This window comes from Prinia subflava, chromosome 1 (genome assembly GCF_021018805.1).
Source record: "Prinia subflava isolate CZ2003 ecotype Zambia chromosome 1, Cam_Psub_1.2, whole genome shotgun sequence".
In the NCBI taxonomy this organism is placed as follows: domain Eukaryota; kingdom Metazoa; phylum Chordata; class Aves; order Passeriformes; family Cisticolidae; genus Prinia; species Prinia subflava.
Window position 1 is genome coordinate 124,233,655 of NC_086247.1, and position 8,529 is coordinate 124,242,183.

Here is an 8,529-nt window from a genome sequence, read left to right on the forward strand (position 1 = left end):
CAAAAAGGTTTGTTCCCTTTATCTGCATCTCTGTATCCACCCAAACATATGTCTGCAGAAACTTCTGGTTCATAGAATTGCTGGACTGTTCACTGAATTAGCCAAAGTGATTCTGAATTTTATTGCTAGTCGGACTGAAATATTCACAATCTAAATATTCACTTCCTTAAAAAGAATAAGAGAAAAGAAAATAAGAAATCTTAATTTTGCTACACTAACAGCATGAATATATGCTGGGAAGTTTATTATAGTATGAATTGATGTTATAGAATTTTCTTTGTAACTTTCTTTTTTTAAGTTATAAAAAATATGAATGAAAAAAGATAAACAGAGTGATTAATATGTTCATGTGAACTCTGCTAAGCTACTTATGAAGTGAATGAGGATTGGTGGTTTGTAAGAAGTCTCTGCTTTCCTAACTATGAAATTTTGGTGTTTGATGGAAGAGTCTGATTGAAAATAATGAGCTCACCCTCTGATTTACAATTGACCATTCTGCTATTAGGGGTATAAAGAGGCTTTCTGCTAATTACAGCTTTTTTTGGCTCATTAGATAGAGACTGACATTTCTCATAAAAAACGATGGTATGCTGGAGACATGTATGTCTCAGCTATAGTCTGGAATTCTGGTATCGTTTGAGGACTGCAGCTTTGAAAAAAATAACTGAAGACCTCATGGGCTGCAAAGAGGAGGAAGCAGACAGTATAAAGGCTGGGCACTGTGCCACAGTAAATACAGAAATGTTTGCCATCCATCACACCACTGGTCTGGGCAGTACCCAGAGATATGTCTACAGGCCAAACTCAAAATCAGGTTTTGTGGCTCTCAAAAACAATTAACTGAAACAAGTATTTTTTTTAACCCTTTATTGCTTATGGATCTTACATGGAATGTGTCCATAGATGAACAAAATCACATGCACTGACTGATATTCATAAAAACTAAAGCAATTAGAGTGTAGAAACTGTTCAGATTAAGAGCTGTAGTGCTGAAAAATATTTCTTCTTACATGTGGGAAGACAGAAGGGATTAAAAAAGCAGAATTTGATCCTGAAATATTGCAAAGAGCCTTCTAGCACATATTATAAAAATGGCATGAGGGTTTTTTTTAATCCCCTGTTTTCACAGGTTTTTTACACACTTCCAAAAGTTCTGAAAGCCCAGGGAAGTCAGTGAAGTTTCTCAGTTATAACTGACATTGAAAATATAACTTTTTGAGCTTGGTCATGATTTCTTTTTCGAGAGTAAACATAGACAACCATGATTATGAAGAATTCCTGGCAAACTGTTTGTATATTTAAATGGTTTTGTAATATTTGCAAACAACTCTGTGACCTTTTGGGCCTTACTTTCTTCTGATATTGAGGAATGGTGCATACATAAGTTACAAATATATCTCTCTGTGCTTGTTTTTGGATAAAACAATGATTAACCACACATTCGTTTTCCTAACTGTGTAGAAAGAATATCTTGGCAGATTTCCCACCTTCAAGCATTTGTATGTCTCAGTGGAGGCATGTGGTCTGAGAGCACCTTTTAATATTAATATAAGACTTGCAATAGCAACATGAATGTTGCCACAAAAAGGTCATTGAAATCACTTAGAAAAATAATTTGAATTACTGTGGGGAAAAGTACAGATTAAGACCAGGTTCCCAAAACTGTTATAACGCAGAGTTGTTGCAGTCTCACACTCTGGCTCAGTTTTGCATTCTTTGTCCATTTGCAAGGAAACATGGCTTGATTTTTCATTAGATATAAATAGCAAGAAGTAAGAATACACAGGACTGTAGCTTTAGTTGTCAGTAATTTGCAGCACTAAGGAGTGATTTAAACTGAACATGTAATCATCAAGGACTGTAGGCCTACACCCTCAGAAGATGTTCTTTCCCATCATGGCAGCTCTCAGGAAAGCATCTGTAAGGATGGTAAACCTCCTCCAAGTGTTCAGGGCTTTGGTGAAGGAAGGGAAGAAGGAGCTCAGCCCTCAGAGTGACTTCAGTCAGATGCAGAAACCAACTGGGTGCAACTGCCAGTGCTTTAGGCTGATCCATCTGAGACCCTGTGGGGCACAGAAGACAGAATTCTTAAAAAATGGAAACAAAATTGTGCACCAACAAATCTACCAGTGCAGAGCTGAGATTTGAGGCAGACAACAGACAGTTCTTGTAATCTCTAAGTGTACCTGACTTTCTTCTCACATGAAAGTAGGGAACCGACCTTGTCCTATGTGAGTCTGGCCATCGTTACAAAAGGATTAATTATAGTGGGAAAGGATAGCACAGGTACATAATGAACAATTAACATATGTCTTTTAATCTGTCCCTTCACTTACTGTCTGTTCTGTAAATCACTGGCACAAGATTTTCCACAGGAAAAGTTGAGTTAATAGGCAAACTCCTTAACCTGAAGAAAATAACACTGAAATCCTCCAAACCCATCCTAGTAACTCCTATGCACTCTGTCATTCCTGAGTTCAGGCCAGAAGACAGACAGACATATAATGAGAAACCATCTCTGGTTAGACCACACTGTCACTCCACAAGTTAAAATAATTTGCAAAGGAATATTCACTGTACTTTTGTCTTAAGTTTGCTCATGTATTAAAAACAGGAACAGAGTAAATATAAAAACCCACAATACCACTCCAGCTCTACTCTGAGCTCTTCTGCTCTGAGGAAACAAGTCTTTTTATGCTTTTTTTGAGAGAACCCTAAAGAAAAATGAACAAACTTCTGTTTTTAAATTAGATGCACCATACAATTCAGCTCTTTTTCTCAAGCTTTGTAAACCCAAATACCTTCATAAAGAGAGAAAAATATTCTGGACTTTTCACGTACAGAGAGTAAGTTTAGATTACTTATAAGGAAAAAATTCTTCACTGTGAGTGCGATGAGGCACAGGAACAGGTTGCCCAGAGAAGTTGTGGATGTCCTATCCCTGAAAGTGTTCAAGGCCAGGTTGGATGGGCTTTGAGCAACCTGGTCTGGTTGAAGGTGCCCCTGCTCACAGCAGAGGAGTTTAACTTGATTTTCAAGGTCCCCTTTAAAATAAACCATTCTATGATTCTATGAATCAGAGAGCCTGTTCCATGGCTGTAGTCAGAACCATGGAAGAGTTAATTGTAAAAGCATTATTGTCCAAGGGAAAATGTGGAGACCTCTCCTTCTGAGGGACCTTGGTGTTAAAAATTGTCCTAAAATGACCCTCAAATAACTAAAGGAAGGCATCATCCTGAATCAGCTATAACACATAATCAAAGAATCACAGAATAAATTAGATTGGAAAAGACCTCTAAGATCATCCAGCACAATCTATGACCGAACACCACCATGCCCACTAGATCATGCCACTGATTGCCATATCCACTCTTTCCTTAAGCACCTCTAGGGGTGGCGACTCCATCACCTCCCTGAGCAGCCCATTCCAATGTCCAATCACTCTTTCTGCAAAGAAATTCTTTCCAATATTCAACCAAAACCTCCTCTGGTGCAATCCAATGTCCTCTTGTCCTTTTGCTGGTCACCTGAGAGAATAAGTTAACCCCCACCTCGCTACATCCTCCTTTCAGGCAGCTGGAGAGAGTGATGAGGTCTCTCCTGAGCCTCCTTTTATCCAGGTTGTTTTTTAAACAACCCAAATTCCCTCAGCTGCTTGTCATCAGACTTGTGCTTCAGACCTTCCCCAGCTTCATTGCCCTTATCTGGACATGCTTCAGCACCTCAATGTCCTTCCTGAGCTGAGGGCCCAGAACTGGATGCAGCACTGGAGATGTGGCCTCACCAGTGCTGAGTATGCAGTAGGAGTGGCTTTCCCAGTCCTGCTGGCCACACTATTCCTGGTACAAGCCAGGATGGGATTGGCCATCTTGACCACCTGGACACACGCTGGCTCATGTTCAGCTTCTCTCTACCAGCATCCCCAGGTCCTTCTCCACTGAGCCACTTTCCAACCACTCTGCCCCCAGCCTGTGGTGCTGCATGAGGTTATTGTGTCTCAAAGTTTTGTTCTGAACAATAAGCAAGCTAGAAAATTACTGAGTGGTGATGTTATTAAGGACGCCAAATGAATCATGCAAAAGAATAATTTAAAACACACACATCCCCACTGTATATATATGGCAATAGGGATTTTAACTAACTAGTTTAATTGCTTCCAAGGCCTGATGACTTGTCAAGTGTACAGGATGGCAATGAAACAGCTCTGCTGAAGTCCAGATCCTCCAATATCCCGTCAGTTGAGACTCAGAGGCACAGAGCCGCCTGTGTGCTCCTGCTTCCACTGAGCTGGGAAGTATACAGAAATATCCCACATAGGCACTGTGGTCCTAAGGAGTATAGAAAAAAAAAAAAGGGGGGGGGGGGTAATTTAAATGCTATTCTCTCTTGAACAGCATTCAGCATTTAAACAATTTAGAGTAAAAACACTAGGGACCACATATTCAACACACAGAAGAAACTAATTTTTATAAACCTACTTACTATCCATCTTGAGCATAGGACAGGGCAGGGGTAGTCTGGGGTCTTATCTTGAGGCATATGCACAAAAAAGTTGGATTGTTGTCACAAAGATGGCCCTTAGTCTATTTCCTAACTTCTGAATTATCTAGCTTTTAATATTGTGGTTTTTGAAGATAGGCTGTGTGTTTATAGTTTTACTATAGAGCAGCCAAAGAATTCAAATGAGCATATCCAACCTTTCTATAAACCTGTTGAGAATTTTTCGCTTCATTGAAATGTACAAAAGCCTTTGCCATAGTTTCTTTTAGTTTCAATGTTATTTTCTCACTAGAGAACATAATTCTAAATCAAGATGTCTTTTTCTGCTACATATTCAAGCTGGGAAAGTTTGGAGAGATTGATTAAACTTACCTTTCTGTCCATTCACCTCATACTCCCTGACCTGCCTTTGATACTTACAATTTCCAGGGCCTAAGTTCTTGTGTATTCTAGTCTAAATCTTGACATCATAAAATTAGTGTGTAACTCATGACTAAGCTCTAGGATGTTACAGAAATATCTTGGTTTGCCGTCCATCTCCACTGCTTTTGGGACCGTAGGTGATTCTTTTCAAACAAAGCACACTGATTCAAGTCCATGTCTTCCCCTGTCATTCACCACTGAGAAATCAGTGTTGGAAGGGCATAGACAGGGGGGGATATCCAGCTAGAGATCTTTCCTCTGTCTGATCTCTGCATAGGATGTAAACCTAGGTCATCTAACCACTGCAAAGCAAAGCTAGAGGTGTTCTGTTCTGCTATCCTCTCAGTCTCTCTTGTCCTACTGTGCAAAAATATTTAATTATTCATTGAGTTTAGACAGAGTGTTAAAATTGCTATATTTAGATCACAATCTCTGCTCATACAGCTACAAATGTGTGTGTCAAGTGGATCACCTTCAACAAACACAGACTTTGCTCAGCTTATTCCAAGCGTAAGGCAGCTCCCTTGGGAGGAAAGCAATTTTATTTCAAGGCCTTGCTCTAAATCAAATTTATGGGGACTTGAATTTTAGGATTCACTGCTTTGAATTCAGCTGGGAAAACAGACTTCCTCTTTTGGCTCTTTTTAACATCACTTTTGCATCTACCCTGCTTCTGGAATTGATTTGTATCTGTGAAGTATATGTTAACAGGATCCTCTGCCCCTCCATTTAAAAATCTTCAGAACTACCTTTTAAGAAAGAGCTAAACCCTGCTCTTACCCAGGAATCCCCTATTGTCCAACCTAAGTTACCTCACATACATCTGGGTGTTTTTTCTGAGCCTCCTGGTTTCAGATATTAAATGCCTTCTCTCAGTTGCCTGGCACTAATTTTGCTGTTGAGAATTGCCCATTTGTGCAACTGGGACTCATTTCCATATGTGCTCAGGCCAAACAGGAGGGAGGGTGATGGCTCTAGGGGCTCCTTGAAGGTTGTGGGGAAAGCAAGGGTGACATTGCTTCTTTGTTGGGGTGGAGAGCCTGGAGACACTGGGAAAGTTCCTGTGGGCCCCAGGCCAGGAGGTGGGCACAGCCCTCCTCTCTTTGTGGCACCACCTGGGGCAGAACCCAGCCCTGAAACTTCAGGCGCTTGGGCAAAATCCAAGGAGAAAACATATGGAAAGAATGAAACCAGGGAACCTTATAAAAAATGCTGCATTTAGAAAGATGAAAAACACGGAGAACAACCTGAGATGCTTTGCCTGAAGCTGAGGATGTGGGTACTGCCAGCCTTTTTCTGTGCAAATAGAAACCCTTGGCAAAGGTTTGAAGTATGAGGTAATTGTTAGCAACGTTATGGTTAATTGGTATCAGATTGGTACACTTGCAATATTCTCATTTTAGAAGGCTGGGTTTTAAGAAATGGAGTGAGACTTCCAGAATTTCTTGCACGTGATAAATCTAGTGAAATTATTTGAACTCCTCAGAAGTGTTATTCACAGTTTCCTCTCCTGTTCCCATCCCTTCACATTCCCATAACGAACTGTGGTCTCCTGAATAATTTTCCGCATGAAACCTTCAATTCAGCCCAGGTAAACCCTGTCAGGATATTATGTCCTTGCTTCATTTGCTATTTCTCATTCCCTTTATTTGAAGAGTGAGAGGAATGTGGGTCATGTGTTTTGCCCCAGGGAAGCTCCCCACCACAGTACAGCAGAAAGACAGCAATACACCTGAACCAGTGCAATTAAGACTTCACAAAACAATTTGCTGACCCATCATTTATGCAAGTGTGTCTTGCATCTTTTGTGGTGATCACTGGCCAAATAAGGGATGGCAAAACTAGCGTGCTGTTCATGGCACACCAGCAAGCACAGCCATCTCCTGTGTCCTTGAATGTTTTGTTCTGTGGGTAACACAAATATTAGTGAGGAAGTGTCTTTCTTTGAATGTGATTGTTAGTCATCCTTCAAAGCATAAAAATGTTTTGGGATGGAGTAAACTGTAAGCATGCAATTAACTGAATTATTTTCTTGCAGCTGAGTTGCCGGTGGGATTTCATCCATGCTTAGATTGCACAGGTTTTCATTATTTTGCTGCCTGGTTTATGTTTGCTTTATGATCTGTAAATATTCCACAGGGAAGACTATTGCCAAGGGATACATCAAACTAACATTTTCTAATTAATAAATTAAGAATCAATAGCAGGCTACACCTAATCTTTCTGAGAATCTGACTTGGAACTTTTAAAGTTGATAAATGTACAACATCAGTAAGCAATGCTAACAATGATTCATTCTCCTCAAATCCTGTTCTCTTCCATAGGCAAATATGAGAACTTTGCTTATATAATAAGAGCTAAGAGAAATTATTTATGAAGAAGATTAGTTTTTGATAAAATACCACACAGAGATTAAACAAATGAACTCATATATGAACATATGTTAAAGAAAATGCAGATAAATTACACACTCCACCCCCACTTCCCCAAACTATTAAAACTGATAATACCTTGTTCAGGCCAAAATATATTTCAGCCCTATTCTGTAACAGACTTGGAAAGAATTGGGGAGTGTCAACATTCAGCTTTCAGCTGTTGCACCTGAAATGCAGAAAAAATATTTTGCTATTATCTGTACCTGTCTGAACTTGCTGTACTTGCTGCTCCAGGGCTGAGTTCCACACTCCTATGTCTGATGTCTCTGCTTTGGAACAAGCAGCCTGTGTTGTGGGAAATAAACAGGTCGGTGGCACACCTACTTAATTCTTTTGTTATGCTGCTTTATCGGAGAAGGAATGTGCACATTACAACCTCTCCTGTTCTATGTTAATGTAGAGTGACTATGGAATTCTTTTTGGATTACTCTGCAATCTGCAAGAACAAGCGATTACAGTAGGTAGAAATAAGCACGAAGGCTTCCATGATAGCCAGTTACTCTGTAACTTAGTTATCTAAAGCCCCGTTAAATGTTTTAAAGACTCTTTCACAGGGTCCCCTACCAGTATAAAAAAAGTAAAAAATAATGTCATCAGATGATATGTCACAGACATGTTTTTAGCAGGACTGGGCACTGAAAAGCATGAAAGATAATGGTTTATGAGACCTAAAATAACTCTTCAATTAAGAGCACAGTGGACATTCTAGTTATTCCATCAAACTAAAACAAATATGTTTGCTTCAATAAAATAATTTAAAAACATTTTAAAAAGCAAGTGATCTTTGATTCTCAGTTGGACAGTTTAATTTTATTCTAAATTATACTAGGACACTTATTTTTATACACTCTAGTGTTTTTTTCAATTTATTAAAAGTAGTCATTAATAATCACTTTGCATGTTGAAAACTGAATATTTATTCTTGCTTTATAGCCAAATCTTTACTCATGATACAACTTTACCATTTATGCCATTGCCCCTTGTTGAATTAATATAAACTCATTACCTTAAAAATAGTTCTCAAAGGGTATTTAATAATTTTTAGGTTATTCCATGATTTTTTTCAGCCACCTGAAAAGAAGCAATCATTCAGCAATTGTATTTTTGTACATATACTTATATATGTCTGGTAAATTGAGCTTAATTTTCCATGTGTTTAAGATACAAAAGA

General features: G+C 39.0%; 1 long non-coding RNA gene across 1 annotated transcript; it reads right to left on the bottom strand.

Moving 5' to 3' along the window:
• Positions 1-868: 868 nt before the first annotated feature.
• LOC134563045 (uncharacterized) lies at positions 869-7,688 on the bottom strand. Its single transcript, XR_010083309.1, has 3 exons — positions 7,562-7,688; positions 4,143-4,328; positions 869-2,063 (listed from the first exon to the last, which is right to left on the bottom strand). It is a non-coding gene; the product is annotated as an uncharacterized LOC134563045 (long non-coding RNA).
• Between the last annotated feature and the right edge of the window lie 841 nt (positions 7,689-8,529).